General features: G+C 42.7%; 1 protein-coding gene and 1 long non-coding RNA gene across 4 annotated transcripts in view; one reads left to right on the forward strand and one right to left on the reverse strand.

Moving 5' to 3' along the window:
* Positions 1-5,163: 5,163 nt before the first annotated feature.
* On the reverse strand, positions 5,164-17,870 carry LOC139530889 (uncharacterized). Of its 3 annotated transcripts, XR_011666146.1 has the most exons (5): positions 17,789-17,870; positions 14,356-14,384; positions 6,769-6,985; positions 6,453-6,561; positions 5,164-6,209 (listed from the first exon to the last, which is right to left on the reverse strand). It is a non-coding gene; the product is annotated as an uncharacterized lncRNA (long non-coding RNA). The 3 variants fall into 3 exon arrangements; XR_011666144.1 differs by lacking the exons at positions 14,356-14,384; positions 17,789-17,870 and adding an exon at positions 7,672-8,318; XR_011666145.1 differs by lacking the exons at positions 14,356-14,384; positions 17,789-17,870 and adding an exon at positions 7,672-8,315 and having other exon boundaries at positions 6,801-6,985.
* Positions 14,996-17,877, forward strand: part of LOC139530887 (inositol-tetrakisphosphate 1-kinase-like) — a 64,236-nt gene continuing 61,354 nt past the window's right edge. Inside the window, exon 1 of the mRNA XM_071327667.1 lies at positions 14,996-15,570. The gene's annotated coding sequence lies outside the window, so the exon portion shown is untranslated. The remainder of the gene's footprint in view (positions 15,571-17,877) is intronic.

Genomic DNA, 17,877 nt, shown 5'->3' on the forward strand with positions numbered 1-17,877 from the left:
GGGTCATTGTCGATTTGGAAGACCCTATTGCAACCAAGCTTTAACTTCCTGACTGATGTTGCTTCAATATATCCACATAATTTTCCTTCGTCATTATGCCATCTATTTTGTGAAGTGCACCAGTCTCCTGCAGCAAAGCACCCCCACAACATGATGCTGCCACCCCTGTGCTTCACGGTTGGGATGGTGTTCTTCAGCTTGCAAGCGTCCCCCTTTTTCCTCCAAACATAACGATGGTCATTATGGTCAAACAGTTATATTTTTGTTTAATCAGACCAGAGGTTAAAAAAAAGTACGATCTTTGTCCCCATGTGCAGTTGCAAACCGTAGTCTGGCTTTTTTATGGCGGTTTTGGGGCAGGGGCTTCTTCCTTGCTGAGTGGCCTTTCAGGTTATGTCCATATAAAACTCGTTTTACTGTGGATATAGATACTTTTGTACCTGTTTCCTCCAGCATCTTCACAAGGTCCTTTGCTGTTGTTCTGGGATTGATTTGCACCTTTCGCACCAAAGTACGTTCATCTCTAGGAGACAGAATGCGTCTTGAGCGGTATGACGGCTGCGTTATCCCATTGTGTTTATGCTTGTGTACTATTGTTTGTACAGATGAACGTGGTACTTTCAGGTGTTTGGAAATTGCTCCCAAGGATGAACTAGACTTGTGGAGGTCTACAATTGTTTTTTTTAGGTCTTTGAGGTCTTGGTACACAAGTGTAACAGTATAACTTTATGGCGTCCCCTCGCCCTGACCCGGGAACGAACCAGGGACCCTCTGCACACATCAACAACAGTCACCCACGAAGCGTCGTTACCCATCGCTCCACAAGGGGAACCACTACTTCAGGGTCTCAAAGCGAGTGACGTCACCGATTGAAAATGCTATTAGCGCGCAGCACCGCTAACTAACTAGCCATTTCACATCCGTTATACTCACCCCCCTTTTGACCTCTTCCTTTTCCACAGCAACCAGTGATCCGGGTCAACAGCATCAATGTAACAGTATAACTTTATGGCGTCCCCTCGCCCCGACTCGGGTGCGAACCAGGGACCCTCTGCACACATCAACAACGGTCGCCCACGAAGCATCGTTACCCATCGCTCCACAAAGGTCGCGGCCCTTGCAGAGCAAGGGGAACCACTACTTCAGGGTCTCAAAGCAAGTCACCGATTGAAAATGCTTATAGCGCGCAGCACCACTAACTAACTAGCCATTTCACATCCGTTACACAAGCATAAACACAATGGGACAACGCAGCTGTCATACCGCTCAGGAAGGAGACGCATTCTGTCTCCTAGAGATGAACGTACTTTGTCACTGGCTTACTGGTGCTCTTTCATGCCGTCCCTAGGAGGGGTGCGTCACTTGAGTGGGTTGAGTCACTGACGTGATCTTCCTGTCTGGGTTGGCGCCCCCCCTTGGGTTGTGCCGTGGCGGAGATCTTTGTGGGCTACACTCGGCCTTGTCTCAGGATGGTAAGTTGGTGGTTGAAGATATCCCTCTAGTGGTGTGGGGGCTGTGCTTTGGCAAAGTGGGTGGGGTTATATCCTTCCTGTTTGGCCCTGTCCGGGGGTATCATCGGATGGGGCCACAGTGTCTCCTGACCCCTCCTGTCTCAGCCTCCAGTATTTATGCTGCAGTAGTTTATGTGTCGGGGAGCTAGGGTCAGTTTGTTATATCTGGAGTACTTCTCCTGTCTTATCCGGTGTCCTGTGTGAATTTATGTATGCTCTCTCTAATTCTCTCTTTCTCTCTCTCGGAGGACCTGAGCCCTAGGACCATGCCTCAGGACTACCTGGCATGATGACTCCTTGCTGTCCCCAGTCCACCTGGCCATGCTGCTGCTCCAGTTTCAACTGTTCTGCCTGCGGCTATGGAACCCTGACCTGTTCACCGGATGTGCTACCTGTCCCAGACCTGCTGTTTTTAACTCTCTAGAGACAGCAGGAGCGGTAGAGATACTCTTAATGATCGGCTATGAAAAGCAAACTGACATTTACTCCTGAGGTGCTGACTTGCTGCACCCTCGACAACTACTGTGATTATTATTATTTGACCATGCTGGTCATTTATGAAAATTTTAACATCTTGGCCATGTTCGGTTATAATCTCCACCCGGCACAGCCAGAAGAGGACTGGCCACCCCTCATAGCCTGGTTCCTCTCTAGGTTTCTTCCTAGGTTTTGGCCTTTCTAGGGAGTTTTTCCTAGCCACCGTGCTTCTACACCTGCATTGCTTGCTGTTTGGGGTTTTATGCTGGATTTCTGTACAGCACTTTGAGATATCAGCTGATGTAAGAAGGGCTATATAAATACATTTGATTATTGAATTTGATTATTTCTTTTGATTTCCCCATGATGTCAAGCAAAGAGGCACTGAGTTTGAAGGTAGGCCTTGAAATACATCCACAGGTACACCTCCTATTGACTCAAATGATGTCAATTAGCCTATCAGAAGCTTCTAAAGCCATGACATCCTTTTCTGGAATTTTCCAAGCTGTTTAAAGGCAAAGTCAACTTAGTGTATGTAAACTTCTGACCCACTGGGTCAGTGAATTATAAGTGAAATAATCTGTCTGTCAACAATTGTTGGAAAAATGTATTGTGTCATGCACAAAGTAGATGTCCTAACCGACTTGCCAAAACTATAGTTTGTTAACAAAAAATTTGTGGAGTGGTTGAAAAACAAGTATTAATGACTCCAACCTAAGTGTATGAAAATCTGTATATATTCAGATTGAATTACTTTGGTGTCTGTTATCACAGTCGTGAAATAAACCCTTCCACGTATATAGGACAGAAGCTGTGAGTGCATATGGAATCAAAAGCAAAATCCCTCCTCTCTCACTCTCAGAACTCCAGTCTCATGCTAGCCTTGTGACCCAGTTCCATATTCAGTACAGCCCCTGCACAGGCACTCACACATCATGACAACCTTTTCATTTCATTTCATTCCAACCACACAATATGAAATGGATCCTCATAAAAAGCCACAGGCCTTATACTCACATGCAGCCAGAGCAGAGCCTGCTCCTGCACAGAGGCTGGGTAGCCTGAGAACCTGCAGCTAATGAACCCAAACATCTCCTCCATGGAGAAGGGCAGAGGGCACAAACTATAGTTTGTTAACAAGACATTTGTGGAGTGGTTCAAAAACAAGTTTTAATGACTCCAACCTAAGTGTATGTAAACTTCCGACTTCAACTATAGCCTAGTTACTGTTATTTTATTGTTACTCTTTAATTATTTCTTATTTAAATTGTTTCTTATTTTTATTTTTTTACTTCAGTTTATTTTAGTAAATCTTTTCCTAACACTTATTTTTCTTAAAACTGCCTTGTTGGTTAAGGGCTTGTAAGTAAGCATTTCACTGTAAGGTGAAATGCTGTTGTATTTGGCGCATGTGACAAATACAATTTGATTTGATAAGTATTTATATAGTCCTGCTACCAGTCACTTTCCAGTCCTGTTTACATGTATGTATCTCCGCCTACACTGTCACTCTTGCAAACACACTGACCCACTTACATACACACATACTGTATGTACATACAGTGCCTTCTGAAAATATTCAGACCCCTTGACTTTTTCCACATTTTGTTACAGCCTTATTCTAAAATGGAATAAATACTTTTCCCCCCTACTTAATCTACACACAATACCCCATAATGACAAAGCGAAAACAGGTTTTTAGAAATGTTTGCAAATGTATTAAACAGAAATCCTTATTTACATAATTATTCAGACCCTTTGCTATGAGACTCGAAATTGAGCTCCATTGATCATCCTTGAGATGTTTCTACAACTTGATTGGAGTCCACCTGTAGTAAATTAAATTGATTAAACATGATTTGGAAAGGCAAACACCTGTCTATATAAGGTCCCACAGTTGACAGTGCATGTCAGAGAAAAAACCAAGCTATGAGGTCGAAGGAATTGTCTGTAGAGCGCTGAGACATGATTGTGTCGAGGCACAGATCTGGGGAAGGGTACCAAAACATTTCTGCAGCATTGAAGGTCCCCAAGAACACAGTGGCCTCCATCATTCTTAAATGGAAGAAGTTTGGAACCACCAAGACTCTTCCTAGAGCTGGCCGCCTGGCCAAACTGAGCAATCCGGAGAGAATGGCCTTGGTCAGGGAGGTGACCGAGAACCTGATGGTCACTCTGACAGAGCTCTAGAGTTCCTCTGTGGAGATGGTTGTCCTTCTGGAATGCTCTACCATCTCTGCAGCACTCCACTAATCAGGCCTTTGTGGTAAAGCGGCCAGGCAGAAGCCACTCCTCAGTAAAAGGCACATCACAGCCCGCTTGGAGTTTGCAAAAAGGCACCTAAAGACCTTCAGAACATGTGAAACAAGATTCTCTGGTCTGATGAAACCAAGATTAAACTCTTTGGCCTGAATGCCAAGCGTCACATCTGGAGGAAACCTGGCACCATCCCTACAGTGAAGCATGGTGGTATCAGCATCATGCTGTGGGGTGGTTTTTCAGCGGCAGGGACTGGGAGACTAGTCAGGATCAAGGCAAAGATGATCGGAGCAAAGAGATCCTTGATGAAAACCTGCTTGTGAGCGCTCAGGACTGGGGCTTAGGTTCACCTTCCAACAGGACAACGACCCTAAGCACACAGCCAAGACAACACAGCAGTGGCTTCGGTACAAGTCTCTGAATGTCCTTAAGTGACCTAGTCAGAGCCCAGACTTGAACCCGATTGAACTTGAACATCTCTGGAGAGACCTGAAAATAGCTGTGCAGCAACGCTCCCCATCCAACATGACAGAGCTTGAGAGGATCTGCAGAGAGGAATGGGAGAAACTCCACAAATACAGGCTTGTGCTAAGCTTGTAGCGTCATACCCGAGAAGACTCGAGGCTGAAATCGCTGCCAAAGGTGCTTCAACAAGGTGCTTCAGTTTTCTTTAAATTCTACGTTTACAAACATTTCTAAAAACCTGTTTTTGCTTTGTCATTATGGGGTATTGTGTGTAGATTGATGAGGAAAAAGTCAAGGGGTCTGAATACTTTCCGAATGCACTGTATCTACCTCAAATACTCCAACATCCCTGCACATTGTAAGATTGGTATTGGCACTGACCATGTATATAGCTTCCTCTCATTTCTTATTTATATATGTACAGTATAAGTCAAACGTTTGGACACACCTACTCATTCAAGGGTTTTTCTTTATTTGTACTATTTTCTACATTGTAGAGTAATAGTGAAGACATCAAAACTATGAAATAACAAATATGTAATCATGTAGCAACCAAAAAAGTGTTAAACAAAGTAGCCACCCTTTCCCTTGATGATAGCTTTGCACACTTTTGTCATTATCTCAACTGAATGAATGAATGAACAGTACCGTTATCTCCAATCTTTAGTTAGCTAGGGGCAAGAGATTTAAAAAGCAGTACTCATTTATGGTTGGTGTTTTTTGTAACCCAATCCCAGAGCTCTGGATCCCTAGCACTCTCTGTCAGTGGAAGGAATAATAACACACCTGCTAAGTGGGCGAAGTAGGTCCAAAGGAAGGGGGCTTTGCTCATACAGGTCTCACTCTCCATCTCCTCAGTCTTTTCCACCATACAACCCAAGTGCTGTCACAGAGAGGCCCACATGGTCAAGGAGGAGTAATCATTCCTGTCTTTGTACCAAAACCATTATCCCGGCTAACATAGTTTAGATCTCGAAAGAGAACTGACAACAATCATGATGTTAGCCCGATACATACCCTAGGATGATACCGGTCCTCAGAGATGATACACTGAATCATATCCTCATTAACCTCATGCGAAATATAAAGACCATGACACAGTGTTTTGTGATTTAGAATGGCATAGCCATCCTTCTTTCAACAACACACTAACTGAATCCTAGAGATCTAGCATATCAACATAGCGTATGATTCCGACAGAAATAAAACATTCATTCATCAATAGTGATGGAGAAAGTGAATGGGTGCGTAACGCTGGAATGAAACCCACACCTGATCATTAGTGTCTGGGTAAGGTCTGTCACAGGTACAGTAACAGCCATGGAAGTTGTGATTGTATTGGTTTTTAATGTTATGTCAGTCTTTGCCCTGCAAAAGGAAAAGGACAGAGGAAATCAGCCATCAATGTTCAGCTGTCAGGAAGACTTGACTGAGGGGTAGATTGGAAAATAGGAGACTTCAGCTGGCACTTAAACTTGCCAGTCACAGTGGAAATTCCTACATGACAAACAAAAAATGCAAATAAGCAATATGCCCCGCACAAAAAAATACCTTGTCCTACAATGAGTATGGAATTGTAAATTACAGCTAGCTACAAAATAAGGTGAATGCACCAATTTGTAAGTCGCTCTGGATAAGAGCGTCTGCTAAATGACTTAAATGTAATGTAAATGTAAGACCGCTATTATTGTTTGCATAACTGGCATTTGTGAATAATGTCCCTTTGCATCAGGTTCATACCTTTTTGTGTAGAGCTCAAAGACGCCCGTCATGGCAATGGTTGGTGCAGGCAAGGCAGAGCCCAGCAGGTGTGTTTGCAGGCAAAAATAGCCTGTCTCTTCACAAATCCCTGTAACACAATATGATATATATAAGGACACACAAAAGGCCACACTGTATCTGGAGTTAGTGGCAGGTAATTATATGGTTGTGGATTACTCTTTGTAAGAACTATTGGTCCCTAAATCCGGAGAAATGATGGACCATGTAAAAAACTTTTGGTCACTAAATCCGACTAGAAGGACCACGTAAAAACGGTTGGCTGGTATGCCCTCACCCGTCTGAGCGGTCGGCTGTGAATACCCTCACCCGCTATAGACTTGCAACTGATTGGTTTGGTTCTGTCCTCTATAGTGCTGTCGGTTGGAACATGTTGTTGAGGCCCATCACTGCACTCTTGATAGTCACCACCACACACAGACACAGCTGTTTCCTTTGAAGATGTTTATATGACTGTGGTAATCCGAATGATTTGGAAACTTATTGTTGTGGTTCTATAAGACAAAGATATGCACACATGTAAACAGCATTAGTTAAGGGTTATAGCTATGCAATATACATATATGTAAATTAATAAATGTCTAATGGCATTACACTTATGGCATGTCTATAAAGGGATATAAACACAGCATCATAAACTTAAACATTCACCATTTGGAGAGAGAGAGAAACGAATTACTTGGATTGACAAAGGGTCAAGATTTATGGCACCCTCTCTCTCCAGCCTTGGGTGAGAATCTGCCATGCTAAGACCTCAGATCTTCCCTGGCGCCACAAGGTCGTAAATTACTCTGTGCATGAGCAAGCTCCAAAATGTGTCTGTGATGACTCTAAGCTCGCCCACAGCAGCTTAATAAAACACCTTAATAAAGGTCACTATGGAAAACGCTGTGGTAGCGTGTGCATGCAAAAGACTGCTTACCAATACAACAATTAAACCACTTCTGCAAAAGTACTTCTGCAAAAGCGACTAATGCAATAACACTTTTGGCAGTACGGAATAATACTACATACGATAAACAATAGGCAAAGCAGTATTGGCAACTCTAACATTAAAGAATAGTAACAGCCATACAGTATAACATATGTCTGAAAGCTATCAAAGTACAGTAAGTAATTAGTGGTAATTACCTATTATTACACAGCATGTAAAAACCCCAATAAACCCCCTGCAACTTACATTTCTATGCACGCACAACATTCAGACATTCGTGTTACTGCCAACAATAAAAAGTCCTCAGGAAGATGCGTCTTCTCCCTTCGACGACAATAACACTCTGACCTGAGTGGGAGGGTGCAGAGTCCAGATGCGCATTTCCAAGCGCCCTGATTGGTTGGGAATTGCAGGACTTTGATGAGTGAGGGATAACTAAGGTAGGCTGAGCAGCCAAACTAACGGGACTTAAAGGAAACTGAAGGGACTGTGATGGGAAGTTAGGTAGAGAGGAGAGGAGTAGGACGGCCTTTTTTACACTCTTTATTGCATTAGTCGATTCTCACACTGCTCTCAGGGCAGGTCAACCGGGTTTGACTAGCGGGAGTGGCTTTTCAAAACAGGGAGATCTTACATAGCAGGTTAGGAGAATTAGGTTTTAAGGTTATGAAAGGGGTATGGTTAGCTAAAATTGTCCCGATACGACTCGAAAATATCTAGCTACAACCAGGCCTGCCCTGAGAACAGTCTTGGTTTCTACTAAAGCGACTCTGCGTGGAATACACTACACTGTAGTGACTACAGGCAGCATCTTCACCTGAGGATAGGAACAATTATCTGGATCACTTCCAGCCAACACTGCATACGCCTCTTGTCTTCCAGTAATAAAGTATTTCATGGTAACAGTGTGCTCCTCATCCACGGACATGCTTGGAACAAAATAAAAATCTACTCAAATACCTAATACACAAAAATATCAATTCTTCTGGCAGGGACCATGTGGTGGAAGTAAGGAAATCAACACTAGAAGAGTGATGAGCAGCTTCACGAGCCATAGTCACAATTACTTATGCAGGAAATAAAAGACATGTGGTATCAGAACAAATGGAATTATAGTCAACCTAAAATAATGTAATAATTAAAAATACAGTTTATACGGGTTCTGTATAAATAGCCTCTAAAATATATGTAAACAGACCATAAATGTCTAAGATTTTGTTTTCTTGGTAGGCTGTGAGTGCTATTATATGATACAATATCAGTACTTGTTGAATTTACAACTTGTCTAAGTCCTATCATCAACTGATTTGAGCCAGTGTACAGCTGCTGTGGATTGACAGTCCCGCTCCCCCTCTCCGGCGCTAGTCGCCAGTTTACTCATTATTACGCGCACCTGCGCCTTATGAGACTCACCTGGACTCCATCACCTACCTGATTACCTCCTATATATGTCACTCCCTTTGGTTTTTTCCCTGGGCGTTATTGTTTCTGTTCCTGTGTTTTATGTCTGTACGCTACTCTTGTTTTGTTTGATGTTCCGGTATTTATTAAATTCACTCCCTGTACTTGCTTCTGAATTCTTAGCGTACACGTTACAGCCACTGTGCACAACTGAATAATTTGTGTACAAACTGCCAGAAACCGTCTCAGGGAAGCTCATCTGCGTGCTCATCATCCTCATCAGGACTTTGACCTGACTGCACTTCAGTGGGCAAATGCTCGCCTTCAATGGCACGCTGGAGAAGTGTGCTCTTCACGGATGAATCCCAGTTTCAACTGTACCGGGGAGATGGCAGACAGTGTGTATGGCATCGTATGGGCGAGGGGTTTGCTAATGTGAACAGCGTCCCATGATCAAATCAAATAACATTTTATTTGTTACATGCTCTGAATTCAACAGGTGCCAGTGGGGTTATGGTATTTGCAGGCATAAACTACGGACAATGAACACAATGGCATTTTAGCGATGGAAAGTTGAATGCACAGAGATGGCAAGTCAAATTCAAGGACTTTCTCAAACACTTAAATTGACATTTTAAGGACCTGTTATACAGTTGTATAAATTACATAACTAAGCAATAAGGCCTGCGGAGGTGTGGTATATGGCCAATATACCACTGCTAAGGGCTGTTCTTAGGTGCAACGCGGAGTGCCTGGATACAGCCCTTTATTGTGATATAATGGCCATATATCACAAATCCCAGAGGAGCCTTATTGCTATTATAAACTGGTTACCAATGTAATTAGAGCAGTAAAACTACATGTTTTGTCATCAGGATTCAGGATATGACCTAGATGCAGCCACAGGAGGCGGATAGTACAGTTATCAATAATTTGTTATAACACGGGGAAAGGGCAGGTCGAGGACAGGCAAAGGTTTGTAATCAGGTCAGAGTCAGGCAGGTACAGGATGGCAGACAGGCTCGCGGGCAGGGCAGGCAGAATGGTCAGAACCAGGAAAACTAGGAAACAAACACTTGAGAAATGGGAAAGTACGCTGGTAAGACCAGACAAACAGAGAACACAGGTATAAATGCTCAGGGGATAATTGGGAAGATGGATGACAGTGGTGTACGGTCTGATATACCACGGCTGTCATCCAATCAGCATTCAGGGCTCGAACCACCCAGTTTATAATTGTACATATAGGGCCTAGTGTAGAACTCCACCCTCCCGCCCAAAAGTAGGCCATTATCATTAAGAATAATGCAATCTTTTAGGCCTTGCCAATGCATTGATATTCAAACTATTATATTCTAAAATATGTGAGAATAATGTGGACATTGCCTGACTAAATAGATTGGATGCATGCATGGCGATTTTTCTGTAGCCTAAGTGGCCAACGCAGGCATACGTACTGTAATAAAGCCATGAATAGCAGTAATAGCATTATTCTCACCATCGCTGTTTTTATAATGAGAAAGTGACCAAAAACCAGGTTCCTTTTTTGATGGAAGGATTTGTGTGGAAAGCCAAACTGAATCCAACATTAGATGTCGTCCTCAAAATAACCGCACATTGTTTTACGGCAACAGCCTTCAATTGAAGGGACATAAAACAAACGAGTGGCAACATCAACTTACAAAAACGGATTAAAAAAATTAAATCACGGATATAAGGGAGCATGAGAACTTCTAAATTGTCAACAATAATTATTAGGACTTTTCAAACACCAAATTGAGGAAATGTCTTATTTTCAAGGTAGGCCTATACCAATACTTTAATTTCTGAGCTCCAAATAGGCTGCTTCAAGCCCCCTGTATTGTTTAATTTGCAAGTGTAACATGGAAAACAAAATGTATTTGTCATGTTATTTCATTACCAGATCATATTGTGAATAAGCCAAATAGGCTATAGAATGTGTCATTATATACAGAATAATTAATAGGAATAGAGTTGGGTATTGAACAATAGTCTATCCCAGTCGAGTTACACACTTGAGCACAGACTCCGTGTCCAATCCGAACACATTACCTTGATGCTTTCTTTGTTAAATCTAAGTACTGTAAATCAAGCAGACAACAAATAATCAACCTCAATTCGCTAGGGATATGGTTATAAGTATCAAGGTAAGGTGACTCTTGGTTAGAGGCATTTGATTTTGCAATCGCATATATTATTTTGGATTTGTGTGTCCATGAAAACTCACCCAGCATAACATAAGGAGACACGAAATGTCCAACAGCTAGATCCAGGATTCTTATAAGGTTCAATGTCAAGTTTAACTGATTCATGCTTAATATATGATAATGTACACTGCCATAAATGCAAGTACAAAAAAGTAATGTTTTATGTCACATGATTTTGGACAAACTCGTGAATTTTATTGAATATACAGTAGCTATATGAGCCTCCTTAATGTAATGACATGTGGGAAAAATGCTGATTATTGTCAATGACTTAACAGCTGTAACAAATTGTCCAGTGTAGGAAATCCTCACTGGTTGGCCTACCCTAGTTCATAGAAAGACCTAATTGCAACCCTTCTCGATTTGCTAGCTAGCCATCCACCTTGAGTGATTGAAACAAAATAGCCGTCAACTATGCTGGGATTATTCAAAACATTCCACCAGACAAATTAAAACTAATGATGCTAGTGTTAGGATTTATGTTTATGCACTATAGCCTGTTAGCATATTGTTTGAAGATGAATATTGTTTTGTTACACACACACACAAACAATACAGATGGGTGTGTGTGTAGGTGTGTAAGGACTGACCAACACAGGCCATAAAAGCTGTGGTCAGTCTGGAGAGGGGAGGGGTGCATCACTCTAGGCCAACCAGGGAGGTTAGGAGACTGATCAGTACCATATTAGGAATTGTTTGAGTGAAGAATCAAGGGGGAGACACAAGACGGAGCTAATCTACCCAGCAACCAGATGTGGACAAAGGAAAGCGCCAAGGGGCTTGGACAAGTCCGCGTGCCCCCAAAGGCGGAGCAAGAGTTTAAACCGTGCTCAGCCTCTACTATGATAGGCCAACTGGACGAGTTGGAACTAAAACTGTCATAGTATAAGAACTGCTATTTGAGTACATTCCACAGTTCCCTGCTTTACCCTGCGTGGTGATACAGTGAACCCGTATACAGTAATCCCTCGTTTATCGCGGGGGTTACGTTCCGAAAATGACCCGCGATAAGTGAAATCCGCGAAATAGAAAACTTCTTTTTTTTTTACAATTAGCAACTATTACATGTATACAAATACAGTGACTCACGTGTAGGCCGTTTCACTGCTCTTCAGACTGGGCCGCTGCATCCTGACTGCGCTCTGCAGTGTTCTCTTCTTCTGAAGCCCGCGGTGCAGGTGTGTTTGTTCGGGAGAAGAGCATAGTGATAGGCAGCTGTTGTCGCTCTTTTTTCTTCTTTGCAAAAAGATCCTTGTACACCGACATGCCACCATCGATTACGTTGGAGAACTGTAATGAACGGCTCGTCAAAGGGTCCCATTCCTCAGCTACTCGCTTAAGTTCAGTGGCCATTCGCACCATGGTTGCTAAGCGACCAAGCGTTAGTCCTTCCTTCCTTCCTGGCCAACTTAATGTAAATTTGCCAAGCTGTTTTATGTACGTACACATAACTGCACGAGACGACAAAATGATAGCACAATTCGTAGCATGTTTTGATACAAGAAGCGGGAGTGAGTTTTTAGCGAATCAGAATGCAGAGCACAATGCACCAAAAAAAAATAAAAAATGCATTATGAAAATCCGCGAAATAGCGAATCCGCGATAAGTGAACCGCGAAGTGGCGAGGGATCACTGTATACGAAAATTGCATTTGCCATTCATTGCTTGCGGTAATTAAACATAATTAAAGAAAGTTAGCAGACCTTGCTTTTTATTTATCCTGATACCGGATGTGTTACACGCAGCGTTCACACTAGTTAGCTAGCTATCATTCAAGGTTTAGCCTGGAAGCAGGCTTCGCTGTCATCTTTAGTAGTATTTGGAGATAACTAGCTATTTGAAACGACATCTACTTACTTGCTAGTAGTAGTAGCTACTTACCTGGCGAGAGAAATGGTTTGCAAGACACTGTGAGTCTGCAACAGCCGATAGCACAAAGATTTTGCAGGCTATTTGCACTGCAGCCAACTTGTGACTGCAATGTTGGCCATGTGAAGTCATACAATTGTAACGTCTAGTAACTTAATTCCTTTGTACTGCACTTAATTACAATGATACTCCCCTGTGTTTGTTTCATGATTATATACAAGCGGCTTCATTATTATTTTAAACAGGACAGTACCTAACCCAGATTCTTGTTGCATGTCTGGTTGACTTCATAGAAGTGGTCAAATAGTAATAAAAAAGAATGCTGCCCAGCAAGTACAGTAGGCCTATGATGCTAATCCATCCATGACAGTGGGAGATTCTCAATTGGAAAATGTCTGTCCTCTGCTCGACTCTTTTGTCCTCCTCTACTCCGTCCGTGACCCGGAAACCGATAAGTGTTCTTCATACAGTATGTAGGAGTGTAAATTCGTTAAAAGGAGAACTTTCTGCTCTCCTCGATTGCCTTCTTCAGCCGAGGATACACGGGTGCTCTCACAGTGTTTTAAAATCTGGCACACTCCCTTTGAATCAGATGTTTTGTCAACAACAACAAAAACATGCACACATTTAAGATTCTTGTATCTAGAAAATATCTTGCACAACTAGCTAAATTAATGTTTAGCACTTTACACATGTATTTTGGGATTCCTCTGTAAACGTAATTTGCCTGATGATGTGCTAGTGGATAAGGAGAATCTTCTAACTTACCTTTGACCTTTTTCAAAAGGAGGAAAGGAGAGTACGAAGGAGAGTCCAGCAAAACCAACTGAGAATCTTCCAGCGTCAATTCAGGAGGTAGATCTGCCTAATAAATCAGACTCCTAGAGGTAAAGGTGGATCCAGGAGCATGGATTTTGTGGGGACGGTCAAGTGGAAAAAAGCTACAGAGACAAGTGGGAACCACAGGAACTTCTGTTATGAGTGTGGGGACTTACTGCCTCTACCTAAGCTGCAGGAGATTCAGCTGTGAGGAAGAAGGCTTCGAAGAGAATGAGGAAAACAGAGGTTCAATTTGATGAAGATGGCGATAGAAAGGGAGATGGGGGGTGTGAAGAAGACTGGTGGCAAGTACAAACAGAGTGAGCAGTATGCCAGGTTGAGAGCTGGAGGTGAAATGTGAGTGAGGGAGAGTTATGTGAAGTGGAAGGTGTGCCATCGGCCTAGGGTAGGGACCGATAGGGTTAAATAATGGAATAGGGTGGTGGGTTTTAATGAGTGCAATTTTTTTATTTTGTTGTTTACACTATAATGGATTTATAGCCCAGTCTAGTTGATGGCGGTAATGCAACATAAATTGGATGATTATCGCCGTTAACCCTCGCCGAATAAGAAGTCTAGAGGTGGGTAAGGTAATTAATGTTCACATGCTCACCTGAGATGTCTGTTGACAAAAGGAGGGCTCTGAAAAGCATGAACCATGTTATGAGTGGTCAGACTTAGAAATACTTGAATCACAGGTTTAATATGCATATTCCTCATATACAGACTTTGCAACACAGTCTGAATCTCTTGAATGTTGTGAATTAAATTAATTCTTACATTTGTAAACACTCAAACCTATTGCTGACAACTTTGACTATACTTTATGCACCCACTGATCACAAATTAACTTGGGCCAACAATTGATAATGCCAAAGTCTGTGATCATGATTTCTTTATTTGCATACAATGTACACTTTCTTGAGTTGAAAGCCATATCCAGGAACATTTTTAATCCTTTGGACAAAGGAAATTGTATCTAACCTGACCTGTAGATGCACTGCCCTCTAGTGCTTGACAGACAATCAGCTTCACCTTTGAAAAATGTTTTACCAGCAGATGGCGCAATGGTAGTGCCAGAATCCTAGGCTACGGTTCAAACTCACAAAAGACACACCCTCGTCAATTTACCCTCGCCTTATATCATTGGGGAATCCCTGTCGCCATCTTGGAGGGCGGTCCAAATAATTAGCCAAGCAAGGGAAGTTAGCAACGTAAGGCCCTCAGCCCTCGTTTTTAGTCGAGTTTGCGAGTGTACTCCATGTTTGCGACCCAAACACTTAAAAAACACACCATATCTCCTCAGCACTCAAATTAAGTGGACACTTCTGATGACGTGTGACGAGTATACACTTGCAAGGCGCGGGAGGAAGGAATGATTTTTAAATGGACCACCCTTGGCCGGAAATTCGTCACTCGTTCATCCCGCGATGATCGTGTTTTCAGCCACCGATAACTTGTGGGTACTTTGCTACTGTCAATTATGAGTGCATGTCTACTTATATTAAATATATAATTATTAATATACGCCTACTGTATGAGAGCTAGCAAATGAATTAGCTAACTTACGTTAGCCTGCCTAGCTGGAACTTCTGAAGAAAGAAATGTTTTATTTCTACAATTTCCAAAAGATAACCAAACAAAGGACAGCCAATAGCTACTTTCCTTACTGAGGAATTGGCAACACTGCCCGGAGTGACCATAATTGTATACTCGCAAAACCGACTAAAAATGAGGGCTGGCTTACGATGCAAACTTCCCTTGCTTGGCTAATCATTTGGACCACCCAGATGGCGACGGGAGATTCCCCCAAGGGCATAAGGCGAGTGTAAGTGGACGAGGGTGTGTCTTTTAAGTGTTTGACCGTACTCTGGTAAAGATTAGCGTCATTGCAGGAACATTGACACTTCTGGTCTTCCAATTTTTGCCTTGAAAAAATGTGTATGATACGAAATCAATTATTTTTGCATAGTGCATAATCTTCAAATAATGTTACAAAAAATGTAAACTAAAGAGAATTACTACTTTATATAAGATGCATAATATAAGGTGGCACACGTTGATAAATGTTTGGAGCTTAAGTAAATTAATGTAAAGAACATCACATTCTACAGAACCTATTGATGTAGCGTAAGAGTCTATATATGCAGTTATTTATTGGATGAGTGTGGTGTAAATGACTGTTGTGTAAATACCCACCAGCCCTATAAATTACATATTGTCTTACAGAGAAAAAATTATTCTATGTGCCGAAACCCTAGACCCACTCCAATTTGCATACCGCTCCAACAGATCCACAGATGATGCAATCTCTATTGCACTCCACACTGCCCTTTCCCACCTGGACAAAAGGAACACCTACGTGAGAATGCTATTCATTGACTACAGCTCAGGGTTCAACACTATAGTGCCCTCAAAGCTCATCAATAAGCTAAGGACCCTGGGATTAAACACCTCCCTCTGCAACTGAATCCTGGACTTCCTGACGGGCTGACCCCAGGTGGTAAGGGTAGGTAACAACACATCCGCCACGCTGATCCTCAACACAGGGGCCCCTCAGGGGTGCATGCTCAGTCCCCTCCTGTACTCCCTGTTCACTCATGACTGCACGGCCAAGCACAACACCATCATTAAGTTTGCCGATGACACAACAGTGGTAGGCCTGATCACCGACAACGACGAGACACTCTATAGGGAGGAGGTCAGAGACCTGGCAGTGTGATGCCAGGACAACAACCTCTCCCTCAACGTGATCAAGACAAAGGAGATTATTGTGGACTACAGGAAAAAGAGGACTGAGCACGCCCATATTCTCATCGACAGGGCTGCAGTGGAGCAGGTTGAGAGCTTCAAGTTCCTTGGTGTCCACATCACCAACAAACTAACATGGTCCAAGTACACCAAGATAGTGAAGAGGGCACGACAACACCTATTCCCCCCTCAGGATACTGAAAAGATTTGGCATGGGTCCTCTGATCCTCAAAAGGTTCTACAGCTGCACCATCGAGAGCATCCTGGCTGGTTGCATCACTGCCTGGTATGGCAACTGCTCGGCCTCCGACCGCAAGGCACTACAGAGGGTAGTACGAACGGCCCAGTACATCACTGGGGCCAAGCTTCCTGCCATTCAGGACCTCTATATCAGGCGGTGTCAGAGGAAGGCCCTAAAAATTGTCAAAGACTCCAGCCACCATAGTCATAGACTGTTCTCTCTGCTACCGCACTGCAAGCGGTACCGGAGCGCCAAGTCTAGGTCCAAGAGGCTTCTAAACAGCTTCTACCCCCAAGCCATAAGACTCCTGAACATCTAATCAAATGGCTACCCAGACTATTTGCATTGCCCCCCCCCCCCCTTTTACACCGCTGCTACTCCGTTGTTATCATCTATGCATAGTCACTTTAATAACTCTACCTACATGTACATGTTACCTCATCTAACTGGTGCCCCCGCACATTGACTCTGTACCGGTACCCCCCTGTATATAGTCTCGCTATTGTTATTTTACTGCTGCTCTTTAATTACTTGTTACTTTTATTTCTTATTCTTATCCATATTTTTTTAAACTGCATTGTTGGTTAGGAGCTCGTAAGTAAGCATTTCACTGTACGGTCTACACCTGTTGTATTTGGCGCATTTGACATATAACATTTGATTTGATGTAAAAGTGGGGTTGAGACTCAGTAGGGTCTGTAGAATCTATATATGGTGTTATTTCATGGGGCTTTGAATAATACTAAGTGTTGATGGCCTTTTACCTTGTTAAAATTGGATGCCTGGACACTCAACTGTACAAATAGCACTACAGGAAAAACGATTATTTGTGCCGATGTAAAATTGGGGTGGGGAGTACTCAGTAGGGTCTGTAGAATGTATATACTGTATGGTGTCATTTCATGGGGCTTTGAATACAATGTTGCATGCCTTTTACAACACCCATCCATTTGCCACAATGCGAATCACTGTATACAGTGATGGAATACATATTGGCTTATAGAACAAAAACAGTTCTGGGTGTCGCAGTAAAAGTATTACAGGGAATACTCACGAGGGTCTGTAGCATGTATATATGGTGTCATTTTCATGGGTCTCTCAATAATACCGATTGTTGCTGGCCTTTTACTCCTCCCATTCCGT

This window comes from Salvelinus alpinus, chromosome 9 (genome assembly GCF_045679555.1).
Source record: "Salvelinus alpinus chromosome 9, SLU_Salpinus.1, whole genome shotgun sequence".
Taxonomy (NCBI): Eukaryota; Metazoa; Chordata; class Actinopteri; order Salmoniformes; family Salmonidae; genus Salvelinus; species Salvelinus alpinus.